At 52.2% G+C, this 19,020-nt stretch overlaps 1 protein-coding gene across 2 annotated transcripts in view; it reads right to left on the minus strand.

Moving 5' to 3' along the window:
* CDH4 (cadherin 4, type 1, R-cadherin (retinal)) overlaps nt 1–19,020 on the minus strand; it is a 444,165-nt gene that overhangs the window by 326,124 nt on the left and 99,021 nt on the right. The window contains exon 1 of one of the 2 annotated variants that reach the window (XM_011934498.1): nt 16,138–16,363. The exons of the other annotated variant lie outside the window; for it this stretch is intronic. The gene's annotated coding sequence lies outside the window, so the exon portion shown is untranslated. Of the gene's footprint in view, nt 1–16,137; nt 16,364–19,020 lie in introns of those variants that run through there. 2 annotated transcript variants of the gene reach the window in all.

The raw sequence follows: 19,020 nt of genomic DNA on the forward strand, positions 1-19,020 counted from the left end.
TGAGACACCTTCGCGCCGCACCCAGTCCACTCACCCCCTCCACGCAGCAGCCCCCCACGGACCCACTGCCCGAGGACATAGGAAGAACCCCTGGATGTGCAGTGACCGGGTCCAAGGCCAGGGCAGCGGTGCATTTTCTGGCCCGCACCCTGCAGAGTGGGAAGGTCGGCCCTGAAATCAAGAACATTCAGAGAGAAACGTAAGGACCCACCTGCCTATGACCATTTTTGGGGTCCAGGAAGAGCAAGAATGGAGAGAGACCCTTGTGGTGGCCATGATGATAGCACGCTTTGCTGACAGAAACCTTCGGGGAGGCTGAGCTACGCTTTACCCTAAGTAAGGCCTAGCCCTGCCCTCTCCATCAATGCCCAGATGCCACCAGTAAGCTCTGACCCTCCCTGGAGCAGGAGAGAGTTCTATTATTTACCCCACTCACCCGCCTGGCATCGTCTCTTACTATGGAGGAAAAAGGGCCTCCCCCAACTCCTGCAGGGTGGGCTGCTGTTTCCTGTGGCAGAAAGAAGGTGCTATGGACTCTGTCCTCCTCTGTGGGAAATGCAGGAGTGGGAGTCTCCAGAATCCTCCAGAGACTGACATCCCCCAAAGACTGACATCCCCCAAAGTGCTGCAGGAAGGGCTTCAGATATGAGAACCCCAACGGGCACCTCCGCCCGCCCCACACAGAGGCCGGCTGATTCCCCGAGGGAAGGTGGTGGGGCAGCATCCCCAGGGCCTGAACCTGCAGATGGGACCTCCCCTGTCACGGCCTTTCTGGTCACAGACGGCAGTGCTGGCGCCCAGTGTCAGGGAGGAACTTCACCAGCTCTGCAGTCTCCCTCCCTGCGCCGCTGAGCTTGATTCAGCTTTGTGATCTCACCGGCCTCGCACTGCTTTCTGTGCAGAGGGCTCACTCTGAGCTCCCACGGGCAGGACGATGCAGGGGGCCCATGGCCACGAGGCGGCTCAGCAGTCACGTCCCTCATCCAGTGGCCATCGCGTGACCTTCACAGGGGCCCGCTCTGCTCTCCTGGCCTCTCAGACAGAAGACAGGGCTGAAAATCCAGCCAGCAGTGAGGATGACCCCACTGAAGACCCAAAATCACAATGGCAGAGAAACTTCCACAACCTGATATTCTGTTTTATTCCCAGCTATCTTTGTCCTCACCATCACCCAAAATCTGGAAGTGCAAGATTCAGTTACCCTCACATTTATACACGCTGATTTCATAGAAATCATTAATTCTCCTAACCCTCGCATCCCTACATTGATAATGACAATGTCTGTTGGGAAACACAGAGCTAGCTGGGCCTAGATATATGCTTTTTCCCTAAGACACTGCAGAGACTAAAGGAAATGCCAAATCCTGAATCATCAGAGTCACAGGCAGGAAGTTTCCAACTCCCCACTCTCCATTAATTTATTTTTCTTTACAAAATATGAATGCTGGAAACTTGAAAGTTGGCAAATAACCTGCATGTGGACACTCTGACACTTCAGTGATTATCTATGTTTTTATCATGGGATGTTACTCACTTAAAAAACGCAAAATGGGCCAGGCGCAGGGGCTCATGCCTGTCATCCCAGCAGTTTGGGAGGCCGAGGTGGGCGGGTCATCTGAGGTCAGGAGTTCAAGACCAGTCTGGCCAACATCGTGAAACCACATCTCTGCTAAAAATACAAAAATTAGCTGGGTGTGGTAGTGCACACCTGTAATCCCAGATACTCAGGAGGCAGAGACAGGAGAATTGCTTGAATCCAGGAGGTGGAGGCTGCAGTGGGCTGAGATTGTGCCACTGCACTCCAGCCTGGGTGACAGAGTGAGACTCTGTCTCAAAAAAAAAAAAAAAAAAAAAAAAAAAGCAAAATGTATGAACACATTTCTAATGCAGAGAATTCCAACATGTCCAAAAGAGTCGTCTCCCAGCAGAGGCCTCTTCCACTGGAAGTCAGGGGCCACCTGGTTTCTGGTGCTCTGGAGTGGCTGGGATTCACTGTTTTCACATGAAACCTGGACAGCAGGGCTGAAGCAGCTCTCGCAGTGCTGGGAGGCTGGGCTGGGAGTTAGTGCTGGGAGAAAGTCGGTGCTGGGAGGCTGTCCCACTGCCTGTCTGAGCAGGTGGCCCTCGTCCCCATCCTCAGGGAGATTGAAGAGCAGGCCCCCATTAGTGAGTCACCCCCTCACTGAATTTTGAGAAATGGGTTCAGCTCTGGCCGCCTACAAAAACAAGAGGCTTTTCTTTTTCCCTTGCTTTTTGCGCACATTCCCTGGGGTGTTTTCTCTGACACCAATCAATTCTGCAATTCTTCAACACCCAAACTAGGTGTCCAGAATTCAATTCAGTTCTGACACTAATTGCCCAGAGACCCCACAGATAAGGGCTAAGTCCCACTACACAACCCCCACCAGGTCAGTCCTACGCACAAGCCACCTGTGCTTCTGACTGTCGGTTCCCAGGACTCCCTCCTCAGGCTCAGTCCATGGCTAGAATGGCTCCCAGAACACAATTTGCTTAAGTTTACTGAACACACAAATGGAGAGGGGAAAGGTGTGGAGGCACAGGAGCTTCCCTGCCTTCCAGGTGCCCGCCCTCCTGTCCCTGATGTGCTCACCAGCCTGGAAGCTCTGCATCTTCCTGTTCTGGAGTTTTCACAGGGTTCAGCTTTCAGCCCCAGCCCCTTTCTTTCTTCTTCCTGGGGTCAGAGGGTGGGGCAAAAAGTTCCCATAATCTCTAGGTCTTTCTGGTGACCAGTCCCATCTGAGAATATACAGGGGTCCACTCTAAGTCACCTCATTAGCATAAACTCATAAGCATAGAGATACTCCTAACACTTGTGAAATCCCAGGGCTCTGGGAGCTCTGAGCCAGGAACCTGGACAAAGACCAAATCAATCTCTCATTCCACCACACGTCCATCCCTGCCAACTCTCCTCTCATATACCCGCCTGCCTCTGCAGGAGGAACATCTGCACCAGAGACTTAGTCATGTTGGCAATCACAAGGAACCCAAGACATGCAAACACTTAAGCTGCATTTGGAAAATCAAGTGCCAGCAACCACTGTGGGGAAACAAACAAGCTCCTCCCCAAAGGCCTCCTAATTTGAGCTTCAGGATGTTGGAAACAAGCTCCAAAGAGCAAGAAGTCTGTAGAGCCGATGGCTCCACAAAGAGCTGTGGACTGCATGCCCAGCTCGAGAATCAAATTCAAGGGCTCAAGTAGAAAGCAGTGAAGGGAGACACAGCCAATGACTTCCCCACATCCAAGTTGTCCCTCTCCTTCTTTTACCTTCTTGAAATTAATTATTTCCCTAGTGGTTTAGGTATCCAGTTCACTAGATCTTTTTTTTTTTTCTTTTGAAGTCTTTTTTTCCAGATTTATTTTTAGTACCACATCCTAGATTCTGCACACAGATGGACAGTTTATAAATGACTAACACCACTGTGGAGGTGATAGGAAGAAAAGCATACTCCACATGGAGACAAGTATGTGTCTAGGGCTATATTAGGAGGTGAGAAGATTGTTACCTGGCCCTTGAGGTTCCTCCACTGACTGACATGGGCTCATAGCCCTGGGCCAGATCTGGTGAGAACTTCTGCACCACTTGGAAATGAGCTACTTCGGAAACTCAGAATGAAGCCTCCCAGCCTGCTCTGCCTGGAAGACAGCAGCTGTGTCTCTCTGGCCTTTAAATGACTTTAAAGTGTGTTTGTTTTCTGAAGCACTTGGTTAAAGACTAGGGGCTGTCAAGGGGACAGAGAGTGTGAAATGAAGAGGGACAGGAGAAGAAGAAAAGCTCCTGTTTTTTCTGAGGAAACTCGTGAAAGTGAGAAAAGATGAAGAGATGAGGCAAACACCGCTCTCAGCAGGGGCAGGAGAAGCCTCGCACTCCAAGCTTGTCTCCCTGGGCAAGCAGGGACCTCTAATTCACACCTTTATCCACCCTCCTGGAGGTGTGGCCGGCTGTTCATGGTCATTTTCTGCTTTGTACACAACACAGAGATGATGGAAGAATGCCCCTGAGGAGCTGAGTTCCCTGTAGTAGAAATCAGGCAGAGAAATGACCAAAGACCAAAGAGACCAATGAGGAGAATGCAGAGGTATGCAATCCCTACCTCACGCCAAATGCCAAAGCAAAGCCCTGTGGGTGACAGGCCTAAATGCAGCATGCGAAACTGTCACATTAGGAGAAACTAGGAGGCTGTTTTCAACTCAGCAGCTAGGGAGAGAGTCCTTAAATTAGACCCTAGAGTCTAAGCTGTAACATCGGAATGAAGGACTTTTCATTTGGGAAAGTCCATAATTGGCCATGGTTACATCCCCACTCTGGGCCTGAGCGGGAAGGATGGTCTTAACAAATCCTATGGCAAAGTCAGGTGTGATGGAAAAGTGACCATGTGGACAGCTGTCCCTGGTTGGGTAAGTGTGAATCCAACAACAGCATGCATATGGCACCCTCATTAACATGAGATGAGAGGCATAGCTGCTGACAAGGAGAAATACCCACAGCATCCTATTATGAGAAAAAGGCAAGTCCACCCAAAATACGTCAGGCCTCAAAAATAGACAAAAGTACCAGGAAGAGAGGTTGATTATTGGTTACAAATATACAGTTTGACAGAAGAAATAAGACCTAGTGTTTGACAGGTCAGTAGGGTAACTACAGGTTATAATGATCTATTGTATATTTTGAAGTAGCTAAAAGAGAGTAATTTGAATGTTTCTAGCATAAAGAAATGATAAAATATTTAAGGTGATGGGATATCCAAATTACACTGATTTAATCTTTATAAATTATATGAGTATATTAAATTATCACAAGTACTTGAAAATATGCACATTTTAATGACTCGAAAAAATTTTTTAAATTCTATAATTGTACTAGACTGGAGACTTGCTATCTGGAAAAATCAACAATTGTGTAATATCGAAGAAAGCTTTGCAAAACCACAAGAAAAATGCATGAGCCAAAGATGACCAGGATGGTGACACAGAAGGTGACTCGCCCGTATCCCCCCACACAACAAGAAGTTTTCGCCCATCCACAGTCACAAGTCTCTCTGCAAGAGCCTCCAGATTCAGGCCGGAGTTTGTGAAGTCCTAGTGGAGCCCAAGACGTGGGAGGGTCATTCTGAGAGCTCAGACCCACACCCAGGTGTGTGATCCGCCCCACTGAGCTTGCTTCCAGGTTCAAGCCTGGAAACGGCCCTGTCCCCCAAGCGACTTGGCTACAGCCCCATTTGGCCTGAGCGTGCAACCAAGACATTTGCCAAGAAGTCCAGGAGGAATTGCACATGCTAGTGGGTTGGCACAAAAGCTCTTGTAACCGCTGACATGGGTCTTGGCAGTGAACCCAAATGTGGTCCAGAGGTGCTGCTCCAGCCCCACTCAGGTGAGGTCCCAGCTAAGAGCTGCTCACACAGGGACCCAGAGGGAGACCACATCCCACAGGCTGGAGTCTGAGCCTCCCTGTCAGGCGCAGCAATCTGGGATCACCAACCTCATCCCATAGCAGATCCTCAGGGATTGACTTGGTCTTTGTCCAGGTTCCTGGCTCAGAGCTCCCAGAGCCCTCGGATTTTGCAAGTGTTAGGAGCATCTCTATGCTTATGAGTTTATGCTAATGAGGTGACTTAGAGTGGACCCCTGTATATTCTCAGATGGGACTGGTCACCAGAAAGACCTAGAGATTATGGGAAGTTTTTGACCCACTCTCTGATCCCCAGGGAGAGAAAGGAAAGGGGCTGGGGCTGGGGCTGGGGCTGAAAGCTCCTTCCCCACTCACTGCAGCTGGGGAACTATACCAACCTGCTGGGAGATGTGTACCCTCTGAGCCAGTGAGACCAGGCTCTCTAGCCTCCACCCCACCGCAGAGCCTGAGGGGGCCCAGTCTCAGCTGCAGCCCCTCTTGCTGCAGGCAGGGATCCATTGTGCCTGTGCAGAGACCTGCTGGGAGGCATGGCCATCTGGGCCACCAGATGGTCTTCTGGATTCTGAGCCCTGACCAGCATTTCCACACAGCCCCACCACCTTCACTGCATCTTCTGCAGGTCCACTCTGGAGCCCTTGAGAGCCTCACAGCCAGCCTGGACTTACAGCATCCTCTAGTGCTGAGATGGCTGCAGGAGTCACAGGCTCAGAAAATGGATTCGAATCTGAAGGGAAGGCACAAGCAAACCTGACTGCAAAGACTAAAACAAACCGTAATCCCTCAACACGGACACTGTCACATGTCCACAGGCATCAAGAACACTTGGGGAAATACAACCTCACCCAGTGGAAAAAATCCTGCCAACAAGAAGGCAGGGAAAGGGGTGCCCTTGTATGCTGCTGCGGGAAATGTGAGGTAGGACAACCACCTCGAGAACAGCCTGAAGGCTCCTTAGAGTCTACGAATGGAAATGCTCTATGACCCAGCAACCCCACTGCTGGGCACTCATCCTAAAGGAAGGAAAGCAGGTGTCTTGAAGAGATAGCTACACTCTGAAGGTTTTTGCAGCTGCATTTGTAATAGCTAAGAGATGGAATCAACCTCAGTGTCCATCAGTGGACAAATAGATAAAGACAAGGTAGTTCATGTACACAGTGGAATACTATTCAGCCATAAAAAAGAATGACATTCTGCCATTTGCAGCAACATGGATGGAACTGGAGGTCATGTTATGTAACATAAGCCAAACACTGAAAGACAGACACCGCACATTCTCAGTCCCATGTGGGAGCTAAAATGATGGACCTCATGGAGGCAGAGGGTCGAATGGTGGATGCCAGACCCTGGGAAAGTGGGGTGTGTCTGTGGGGTTGAGAAGGATAAAGAGAGGTTGGTTCATGGGTACAAACATCAAGTGAGATAAAAAGAATAGGTTCAGTGTTTGACAGTATACTAGGGTTATTATAGTTAACCATCATTTATTGTACATTTCAAAATAGCCAGAAGGAATTATAGTGTTCCCAACGCTAAGAAAAGATAAATGTTTGAGGTGATGGATACCCCGATGGTCCTGGTTTTATCACAGCACACTATATACATGTATCATATGTACAACTAATATATTAATGGAAAGAAAAAATAGAAGAAAAACACAGGAAAAACAAATTTTAAATGCCAAAGGATGTGAGTGAAGAATTCGCAGACTAGGTCACTCAAATGGCAATCAAGTGCATGCTGAGACACACACGTGCAGAGCTGCTGTAAAGACAGGCCACGCACGCCCACTGGATTAGGGAAGATACGAGGTGACCAAGCGTGGCCGCCCGCTGCCTGGTTCAGACTCAGCCGACAGAGAATGAGGAGCACATGGCATCTCCTGGAATTCCCCTGTGGAACTTGCTGCGTGTCCGGGTGCTGGGTCTCCACCTTCTCTCCAAGAGGTCCCTCCCTCAGGGGAGGGTCACCCTAGGGCACTTCTTTTGGAATTTGTTTCAACTTGGGAAGGAGCTGCCAAAAGTACTCAACAAACAAACAAACACTAAAAAGAAAAAAAAAACCCTCTGCAGATCTAGGCAGCCCTGGACAGAGGCCACTGCATTGCACGAGGCCAGCGCTTGTCACAAAATCACAGGAAAAGCACCGAGCAAAGGCCACCCGGTGGGGCAGAAACTGGAGGGGATTCTCAAACAGGAAAAATGAAGTCCTCTCCGTGGCTCATTTTCCGGCCATCACATCAGCACGCACCAGTGATCCCATCACAAGCGACTGGAACATGTTCATGTGTTTGGTTTTACAACGATGATTGAGAGAGACATACTGAGATGTCCCTCCTATAATGGCTTGATTGGACAAATGTTATGCCACATTCATATGCCCTAAACACATGATGCTTGCAGGGGTTCCTGTAGCCCCAAAACCTGAGAAGGAAAACTGGCCTGTGATTCAGCAAAAGATGGAGGAGTTGGGCACCGAGTTAGGGTCTTGTGCTTCCCCACCAGCCCTCCCGGAGACGTGAGTCTGTACAGCCTGGCTTTGATGGGCTGGTCTTGATGCAGGTGCCACAGAGCAAATGCAGCAGTGTTGGCCAAAGCCCCAGCTGCCAGCCTGGCTCTGCATACGGAAGGTGGACATCTGCTCTGTGACCTAGGAGGTCATGCTCACCACCCTGCGTTTGGCTGATCATGACAGCTTCATTGGCAAATACCTCCAGATACCCGTGGCAGTGACGCCTGCAGCCTGCCGACCACCACCACTAGCCACAGCCACAGAGCAATGAGGAAGTGCAGGTGGTGGGTCAGTGACCAGGAGAGCAGAGCGTCCATCATGCAGAACTTTCTGAACAAAATCAGGGGAGCAGTGTGAGCTGCGGTGGACCACGTTCTTAGCTGCATTGAGCACTCCTATGCCATAAAGCAAAGTTGAGAGGATCAAGTAGAAAGAACAAGTGCAGTCCTAAATGCCCAGTGGGGCAGAGTCATCCATCACCAGGCATGAGTCCTGCAGACCTGGAGAACTGTCCAGGGTCCTAACGACTCTAAGCTGCAGGGCCAGCTGCTGCTGGACACGTGCTGGGGTCATAGCAGTTCCACTTGGACAAGGATGCTTTGTGGGCTGTCTCTTTGTAGACTCTTCTCCTTTGTTCTCAGAATGGTAGCCGCAACTTCTCTTCGACTGGACCCATTTGGTACATTTATTAACACTTTCTAGATAACATCTAGATATCTCCCTGCCAACCTGCGTGGCTTAGAAATAAAATTGCTCTCAGCCAAATTACACATGCTGGTTGGACTGGTTAATCAAGCGTCATGACAAGCAGACACATCTAGGCTAGAACCCGGCAGCGGATGTGGCTTCACCTTGTCCTGCAGCCCAGGATCTGCCCAGAAACACAGGACGCACGCTGGGGGCTGGGGGTGAGGGGAGAAAGATGGAAGGGGGAGACGCAGAGAGGGAACAGGCTCAGTTGTAAACTGGTGGAGTGTGAAATCTAACAAGGGCAGGGTTCTAGGAATGTGGATGAGGGAGAGGAGAGGAGGAAGCCTCAGGTGTAGACCCAAGTGTTGGGGTTGAAAGGGTAGGAGACCCCGCCCTGTGAGACATGGGCAGAGCCTGGCAGGCTCAGGTTCCAAACTGTCCATACAACAAAAGCATCAAACCAGCCTCCCTTCTGTCTTTGCCTACCAAGGATGGTCACTTCCTATCCCTGCAGAAACCTTCCCAAGGCAACCTTTGCATTACCCAGTGACAACTTGGACAGGAGCTGGACCAGTCTGTGAGGGCAGGCCTGGCCCAGGTAAAGAGAACCTTGGCCCCAGTGGGTTGTGGGTCTTTGGCCCCAGCTTGATGATGCTGATTCCTCTTCACCTGGGGCCTCTCAGATGCTATCGCGAGTCCACGCAGGTGTCGGGAAAACTCCTTAAAAAGAGATGCTATTTTCCCCCCAATCTTATTACATCATTGCCTGTTTTGCAGCTGCCAACCATCTCAGCCTCATGTTCCCTCTTTCTGCACTAATGTGTTGGGTTTTCCATTTTTTAAAAAGTCTATAAGAAAAATAATTTATGAGAAAATCATAAATAATGGGTATGAGGCATCAAATGTGTTTTCCAAACAGGACCTTCTCATCTTAAGTGGAGTAAAAAGGCTTTTTGAATTAAAAAAAATCTATTTGCATTTCAGAAGGTCATGGTATTATGTAGTGCTTTTATGAAAGGAAAAAGCAAACAAATATTAGCAAGGAAAACATCTCAGTTAGTACGCCCCGGGGCTAGGGAAAAATCCACCTTTACATGTGCACAGATTAAAAATCTATCTGGCCCTACGCTGAGGGGTATGTTTGTTTTTTCATCCAACTTGTACATTCAGGTTGGCGCCTGGGTTTCAGGTCTGTGTGGCAAAGGCAGGTTAGAACGGTGATGGTGTTGTCACAAGGTTGTAAATGTTAACAGAACAGGATACGGACACATCACTGTCACCCACCACAGAACCGCCAGCGGCTCCATCTCTCCTCAGCCCTGTCCCAAGCTACTCAGCAGAACTTTGACTCAGTTTCCTGCAGGCCAGTCGGAGAAATCATTTCTGGCCACCCTGGGCTCACCAGGACATCCTGGCGGGAGCCTGGAGCCGGTCTGGAGGGGACAGTGTCCTGCACTATCCATCCCACAAGGGACCTTCAGGCAAGGCCACACAGAGTCATTTAACCTCAGGCAAATCAGAAATTTGTTTTCTTTCCACTTAAAACATTCGGATCCCAAAATGTCACTAGCCCTGAGCAGACATGTGCATGACACAGCCAGGGCAGCCAAGGAGCCCTCCAATCTACACAACTGAGGAACGGCGGCTGCACTTCTCAGGACAAGCCACTGAGGCCACACCAGGAGGCAGCAAATCTGCCCACTTCCTGGGGGTCTGGCCCCTTTGCCAACAGCAATCATTCAGATATGCAGAGGAACTGGGAGAGGGAGAGACACCTCTGTGTTCACAGGACAGGACACTTGTGGGGGCTTGTGGACCCTATTTTAGCTGAGAGGCTGTCAGGCTTTGCGACAGAGGTGAGCTCTGGAGTCAGCCTGGGTCTGGGTTCGAATCCCAGCTCCCCTACTTGACCTGCTGTGTGACTCTGGGGAAGTCATTCAGTGCCTCAGTGCCCTTGTCTGTAGGATGGGTGATCACAGCAGTTCTCCCCCATGCTGTGGAAGGAATGGCAGCATGCAGACCACCTGGTAGTGAGCCCGGCAAATAGAGGTGGTGCTTACCGGAATGGCCGTCTCTCCGCCATTCTCTGTCTGCTTGGCCACCTTCAATCCGCACCAGCTGCATGGACAATGAGCCACAGAGGGAGGTGCCCTGCACACCCTGGCCACCACTCTTTGCCGTTCAGCCCGGCCTCAGGACTCTGCCATGCCCATCACCTGCACGGGCAGCCCTGGCTCCAAGGCACCCTGGGCCCACATGTCCTCAGAGCCAGCGGAACGCCATTGCCCAGCATTGCCCGGAGGTTTGACTCCACAGCCCATCCACCCAGGGCCTCCTCATCCCAGGGGCAAATCATGCCGAGGACCTTGACTTACCAGCTTATCACTCTCTACCTGGTTTCCTGTTTTTTTTTTTTTTTTTTCTCCACAGCTTTGACCACTACTGGGAACAAAAATTTGCCCTTTCTGTACAAGGATCCAGATTCTAGATGTTGCAAGGACCTTCACTCATGTGCAAAACCTGAATTCTACACCATAAGTCACAGCTTCTCATGGCAATATGCTTACTGTTTCATGGAAAGGAGGGCTCTCTCTTCCCATAGCCATTTCCTCAAATTATACCAGGGTCCCTGGCCTATTTCCATTTCTCCTGAAGTGACGCCCACAGCAACGTTCACCAGGAGCTTCTAATTAGACAATTAGTGCAAGCTGCTGGATGGAAGAACGGCCCATTTATCAAATGACTTGTCCAAGAAATGACAGTAAAAACAAATCTACACGTGTCGGTGTGTTAGAGGGATGCATGTGCACGTGTGCTCTCAAATCTGTGCAGGAAGGAGTGCGTCAGTAAGAACAAACATCAAACATGGAGATGCCTCCCAAGCCAGGGCGCCCCTTGCTTCCCTGCCCTCCCTTCTGACCCAAGAGGTGGGGAAATGATTTCTACAAGACTTGAAATGCTGAAAATACCCTAAACGCAAATCTCATCTCGGTTGGCCTCTCGCCTGGGAATATGCTGAAAGGAGAGGCCAGCAAAGTATTTCTTCCACTGCCAGATAGGTTCCCATTTGGAGTCCTGTGCTCTTCTTGCAATTATTTAAGCTGTATCACAGTATTAATAACTCATTGGAGATCATCATCACTGTCCAAAAAGGCTCATTAGGTGCAAAGACGGGCGTTGTGGCTGCCACCAGGGCAGACACTATAATGAAGTTTGCATCTCTGCCTCGAGTGAAGCGTTTAGGCGTGTTACTCCGGAGATAGTCACTGGCTCAGGAGTCTTCCTCCAGGGCCTAAAAATATTGTATTCTCAGCTTTGGACACAAAAGCTAATCGGGAAGGAAACAATGGCATCAGCACATTGGACTGGGTCCCAGTTAACAGCATCTAAACAATACCCAGGCTCTCTGCTAGGATGTGGGTAAGGGGAGGCTCAGCAGGGAGCTGGCCACGGGGACTGTGGGAGTTCCCGGTGGGTTTTAAAGGAGGATCAATCATGTGTGTGTCTGCATGAGCACATGTCCCTGCTCATGTACATGTGTGTGTGCCTATGTGCATGTGTGTGTGTGCACTGCATGCGTGTGTGTACTGCATACCTGCATGTGTATATGAACATTCCTGGGGGCTTACTATGTCCCTGATGCTTTTCCCACATTATCTATTCCCCTATTTTCCCCTGTTTTCTCATTTAGTCCTCAAAAGGTCTTGAGGCATTGAGCCCTTTCCTCCTCTACCTGGAGAACACCTAGTCAGGCTGCCTGACCCAGCTCAAATGTCACCTTTTCCAGGAAGCCTCCACTAGCACCCTGGGGCACTTTGCTACTGACTTCTCTGTGCTCTGTTGGCAATTTGCACACTTGAGAGCCTGCCCTGGACAGATGTGGTGGGCATGGAGCAATAGGGACCACAGGATCTAGTGGGTGTGGGCCTGGGATGGGCCCTTCTACTCCCCGTGCTTCGGGGCTCCCCTCCCACCCCTGGCAGGGTACATCTGGCCTCCGCAGCCTGGCCCTGCCTCCACTCCAGCACGAACCCTCTCCTGGCTCCCACAACAGCCACCCAACTGCCTGCCTGAATTTGTTTTCCTGGAGTCTCCTCACCCAGATCTGTCTGCAGTCAGCTTCCCCAGGGACCTGTGTTTCTGCAGGGGCCCTCGGGAGTGGTGTGGGGCCCCAGCTGCCCCACCTTGGAGACTACACCCCATTACCTGGCTTTGCTTTCTCCATGACACTCCCCACTTGTGCAAACACTCTCCCTGGACTTGACTTCCCTATCTGTCTCCCAACTGGAATGGGAACTCTGTGACACGGGCTCTGTGTCATCCCTGGCCACGTCCCAGTGCCCTGAGCTGGACCCGGCTCACAGGGGTGCCCAGAGAATAAAGAACTGTGCTTCTGCTTAGCCACCTCTTGAACTAGACTGAGAGCTTCTGAGGACAGGGGCCACGACGCTCCCAATGTGTATGCTTAGTGCCTTGCACGGTGTATGGTGCAAAATGGTTGCTTAATCCAGAGCTTCTCTAAGAGTCTGCAAATCACGCAGAGCTGGTGAAAATGAGTCCGGGGAGGGGCCCCACATGCTGCATCTCTAAGGCACCCCATTTGCTGGCCTGGAGACCACACTGAGAAGCAAAACTGTAACATGTTCATTAAGTAAATGCCCTGCAGGTGTGCACCCCAGGAAGCAGCTCCTCTGTGCACAATTTCAGAACCATTTCATGATGTTGGTGCTGGCGTGGCACACACAGCACCTGGGAGATAGTGGGTGCTCAATGTTTTCTTTTAATAAAGTGAATATATAAACCCAGCGTCAGAAAACGATGCAGAGAATGGGTTGCAGCTTCAGGGTTTTCCCCTAAAGAGCTGGAATGAGCTTCCCTCTGCTCCTTCTTCCAGCTCACCAAAACATCCCTGAAGAATGAGGCTTGCAAAATTCAGAAGTGTAGGCTGTGTTACGACTATTTGTACTGTTATTATTATTGTTTTGTTTCTTTTTCAGCTGCTTCCTTTCCCTTCTAAGCAAGGCCTGTTCCACCGAGATGTCCGTCCAGCTGCTCGTGACAGTGGAGCCCTGGAAGTTAAGACGTCTGAGTTTCTTTTGAGGACCTGGTCATTTTCAGAGCAAGTTTCCTTCTGGAAGTTTAGGGCCATCCTCTCACTTTCCACCCCACTGGGGACCGGGTATCTGCTTGCGTGATGTAGCGAGCCCATCGCTGAAATGCAGCAAGATAAGAACCTTGTGATAAAACATGTGCTTTGGGGTGTCAGCGAGGGTGCTGGTAGCATCCCCTAACCCGGGAGGGCTCAGCTGGACACCCACTAATCCCACCACATGATGAGTGCTCACTGCATTCACCAGAAAGCATCGCCAGCAGCCCCCAGCATGCGCTGGGCAGCAGGGCATGGTGCATCTCCACCCACTGGAGAGGTGCATTCTTGGAAGTCGAACGCCTCACTAGCCCCTATCCTTGGTGTCCTGCAGCTTGGCTCCGGGCGGCACTGTGGGCACGCATCAGGGCAGACAGTGTCCTGCCGTTCTCCTCCCTCCTGGTGTGTCCCTGTCTCTCATATTTATGGCGGACTTTTCTACAGAACCATGTTTCCAACTGAATGCAACACTGCTTTCTGGATGCTGAGGAATGGTGCCATGCAGTCCCTATAGGCATCCACAGGCACCAGGACTGGTAGACTGAGCTCGGCCTAAACAAACACCCATGGAAGGGAATGGGTCCATCTCCTCTGAACAGACCTGGGTGGTGGAGAATGGGCTGCATGTGCCCTATCAGATGCAACTCAACTGAGACCAGGGAAAGGCCAGACAGGGCCCAGTCTTCGCCTTCCCTCCCCCCGACTCTGCAGTGTTGTGGGAGAGGCGGGCACACACGCAGGAGGGCAGAGGGTGCATGACGGTCAGCAGGTGGGCATCTGAACAGGCCCTGGGAAGAGCAGAGCCGAGGGTTAGGCCAGGGCTGACAAGGACCACCGCAGTGTCTGGCCGCAGGTTGCCCAGGTGACTCCGGAGATCTGCAGGGAGGGCACAGGTGAGGTGTGTGGGGCACTGGGCACCAGAGGAGGGAAGCCAGGGGCCACAGGTTAGATGTTTGTCCAACCCAAATATCACGTTGAACTGTGATCCCCAGTGTTGCAGGCGGGACCTGGTGGGAGGTGTTGGGTCACGGGGGTGGATTCTCGTGGCTTGGTGCTGTCCTCACCACAGTGAGGGAGCTCTCGTGAGAGCCAGTTGTTTAAAGTACGTGGCACCTTCCCCGTCTGTGCTCCCCTGTTGCCACGTGAGGCGCCTGCTCCCACTTCGCCTTCCACCATGAGTAAAAGCTCCCTGAGGCCTCCCCAGAAGCTGAGCAGATGCCGGCACCATGCCCTGACAGCCTGCTGGACCATGAGCCAATTAAGCCTCTTTTCTGTATAAATCACTCAGCCTCAGGTATGTCTTTATAGCAACACGAGAACAGATTAACACACAAGGGAAGCTGCTTCAGGGAGGGGCACTCAGGCAAGGTGCTGAAGGCTGAGTAGGAGCTTGCCAGACAGCAAGCAGGGCTAGAAACAAGTCCACAGGGTCATGGCAAGATACAGCTGGCTTTCCCCACCGCAGGTTGTACATCCACAGATTCAACCAACTGAAGACGGAAATATTTGAAAAAATATGTAAAATGACAATAAATAATAAAAGATACAATCTAACTATGTACATAGCACTTTCATTATATCAGGCATTATAAGTAATCTAGAGTTGATTTAAAGTATACAGGAGGATGTGTAGGTTACATGAAAATACTACGCCTTCTTATATAAGGGACTTGAGTATCCTCAGATTTTAATATCCCTGGGGGGCCTGGAATGAATCCCCGTGCCCCACACGGAGGGACGATGGTTGTGAAGACAGCAATGGCTGGCTGAGTGCCTCCTGTGCTGAGGCACTGTGCAGGGCGAGTTGCGGGCCTTCATTTCTGAATTAGATGCTCACGGCAGTCCTGCCACGTGAGTGCTGCTGTGGCTCCTGTTGCAGAGATGGCTCAGGCTCGGTGACCGGAGTGACTCCCTCAAGGCCCCAGAGCCAGGACCTGGAAGGACCCTGCCGGGCACTAAAGTCTGTGTGTGTCCTCAGTCACAACATGCCTGTGCCTGGCAGGAGATGAGCTGCAAAGAGGACGCTGGGCCATCCCCGCCCTGGGAAATATGGCGTGCTCACAGCTGGGAAAGCAATGAATCCGGGAATCCAGGTGGTCATTGAACCCACCACCCTCTGTCTCCATAACAGTCTTCACTGAAATTGGACGCACAGGCCTCCGGTTCTGCAGCAGTGGCCTCAATGCCACACCCTCGCACGAGACCTGTGCTGCTTTCTCACGGCTTTCCCATTTCATTCTCAGCAGCATCCCAGGAGCCAGCTGGTTTTCCGAACCATCTCCGGAGAGTGAGACAGTCTGTTCAAATAGAAAGACTCTTAAATTATAATAAACGTCGCACACTTTCTCCATCATTAACACAGTGTACCTGTCACTTCAGCTCAGAAGCAGCAGTGTCTCTGCGGAGAGGCCGTTCCTCTATCCTGTGGCTGGGACTCCTTGCTCCCTTTATTTTCCAAGCTGTGAGTGCACGGCTAAGATTGCTCCTGTGTTGTGTGTGGCGAAAGGAAGTGGGCTTCAGCTTCAATCAGGAACAGGAAAGGGACAGCATCATTAAGGCAGAGGGAGAAAGGAGAAAGCCAGAGCGCCGGTGCATGGGAGAGGCAGAGCCGCGTCAGGAGGAGGCACAGGGCCTTGGGAGATGGAGAAGCCCAGACGCGGAGATGGGCGAGACGCTTCTCCACTCTGTGTCTTTCACTGGGACAGGGCTATTGTCTTGGAGGGAAACGCCGCCTGCCTGCGCTGCTGAAGCATTCCTGCCCTAATCTGGGGGCTTCGCTGTCTGGGAGGGCGGCTGGCTTAGGTCTGTTTTCCACGTATCGCCTTGCTGCTCCATACCTCCTGCCACAGTGGGGTCAGGGGGGTCAGGAGGGTCAGGGGGGTCAGGAGGGTCAGGAGGGTCAGGGGGGTCAGGAGGGCTGGGGTGTTAGGGGGGTCAGGAGGATTGGCTTTTGGAAAGCTCTTGCTGGATGCACATTCAGGGTGCTGATGAATTCACACTGCAGGTAAGAAACGGCAGAGCCGAGGCCTGGCCCTGCCGCCTGCCACTTGCCTGTCCCTCAAGCACATCCATGCATGCCCCCTTTTGTCTGCAGAGTCCCCCAGGAGAAGGAGGTCCCCAGTCCAGCACCCAGCACAGCTGCCCCCTCAGCTGTGTGAAAGAGGGCAAAGCCCTTGGCTGCAGGAATGGTGAATGGCCTGGCAGGGTGCGGTGGGCGTGACCAGCAGGACACGGAAATGAAGTCAGCTCTCCAAGAGCGACCTCTAGGGGCAGCACCACGGTGGGAGAGCCACCAATCTGGAGGGGCGGGCTGGAGGTCCCTGAAAAGAAGAGTAAGGACTTCCCAGGAATGTGGCGTCAAGGAGTCAGCATCATCCAATCTACTCAAAAGGGAGCGGTGACGCGGACTGAACCTGAGGCTTCTCCTATGACCGCTGAGGGACTCATGTTAGCGCAATGGACCCCAAGACGCTCCTAAAAGAGCCGACCCTCACTGACAGCAGAGACGCCCAGGCTGCGCAGCGTCAGCCCTGGAGAAGCCATCCAGGGAAGCTTGGCGGGGAGGGCCCGCAGTGGGGAAGGGGCCCCGGGTACTCCAACCGCCCTTCCATGGAGGACCCCGCCACGTGGGGTGCCCCGCAGCCAGTCCCTCGGGTGCGTCAGCGAGCCTGGTCTCCGGGACACATGGAGAAGAGGGTGAGAAACACGATGAGATCTGGCCTGTGGCTGAGGCACAGACGGCAAAGATCCCCTCCTACAGGAAAACTGGTCCCAGGGTCGGGTGGGAGGTGGGGGCTCCCTCTGCACATCTTCCCCACACGCGGTTCTGGAAAGGGGCATCTCCACACCTCACTGCCAGCATCGCAGGGGTCGTCCCTCCCTGTCTCAGCCACTCGGGTCTCTTTTGTTTCAGGCGGGTGTGTGGCTCTGGCTGAAAGGCGAGTGCTGAGGCTGCAGAGGGCAGGAGCCATAGGACAGAAGGAGGGAGGAGCATCCTCTGCTGGGGTCCTGGGCTGGGGGTCTTGGGGGTGCATGACCTCTGGAGTGGCCCCTGAGGCGACAGCGGGGGTGCGGTCCCAGTGGGGAGCAGGGGTGGCAGGGGCTGGTGTTGGAGGCAGGTGTTGGAGGCAGGCATGGGAAGCAGGCAGGCCGGAGGGTGGGAGGGGCTTGGAGAGGTCCCAGCAGCCAATTCCTGGAAGTGCTAGAAGGAGAGCATCCCAGCAACTGAGCAGGTCAGAGGGCAGTGGGGTCCTCCCACCCAGCGTGACGCCAAGAGGCAAGTCCCCGGCGGGTCACCATCACCCCCGCAGTGCCCGGCGTGTCTGGCCATCGACAAGAGCTCGGTGCGTGTTCTCTGAGACGGAGGTGGGAAGGGGCTTGGGATTTATCCTGGTGACAATTCAGGAACCCTAAAGGGGCTTTTTAGGAAAATATATTCTAATTACAAAATGAGTAAGTGTTTAAAGCAAAAACTTGGGAGAAAATAGGAAAAAGAAAAGAGTTTTCTGCCCTGCCCTTCAGTCTCTTGTGGGTTCTGTCCCTGCCCTCAGAGGCTCACTCCATGTCCGGGTGCATCTGAGGGTTGGTCTTGTTTGTGGTTGGCTCTTTTATTTGTTTTATCCACTGGGGATGAACATTTTTGACCTCAGGGTGATGTGGCTCCTTCAGGGACCACCCTGTCCCTCTCCTGTGAGAGCCACTGAAGGCACACCCCTGCTGAAGCTGCCCCTGTCTCTCATCCACCCAAGGAGTCCCTGCCTGTCCTGTTTGGGATGCTCTGCCTCTCTGCCCCTCCCCCTCCTCAGCAGAGCCCTGCCTGCCTCACCTGGTTCATCTTGTGCCGATGCATGAAGTAACCAGTCCCTCTGTTTGCCCTGATGCCCCAGGACAGGGCTCTCTGGGCCTGGCAGATGGGCCAGGCAGCTGGGGCACTGGGGAATCTGCACTGGGGAAGGTGGAGGGTGTAGCCAGGCTGGCCAGGAGGCAGAAAACAAATTCAGGCAGAGGGTGGTGAGGATGATGTGGGGACAGGCACAATCCTTGTATTCCCCAAAGTCAGCAGGGCTTGCAAAGATGCCAAGAAAAGGAGGGCAGAGGGTAGAGAGGCAAGAGGTGGGTGCAGGGTAGAGGGAATGGACCTTCTGGGCCAAGGGTTCTCAGCCTGTGGACTGGGGAGGAACCCAGGGCTCTGTGAACTTGGATGACCCAAAAATTCACCTCTTTTATTCCCCTCTTACTTACATTAGTGTT

This window comes from Colobus angolensis, unplaced genomic scaffold (genome assembly GCF_000951035.1).
Source record: "Colobus angolensis palliatus isolate OR3802 unplaced genomic scaffold, Cang.pa_1.0 Scaffold136, whole genome shotgun sequence".
NCBI classification, from domain to species: Eukaryota; Metazoa; Chordata; class Mammalia; order Primates; family Cercopithecidae; genus Colobus; species Colobus angolensis.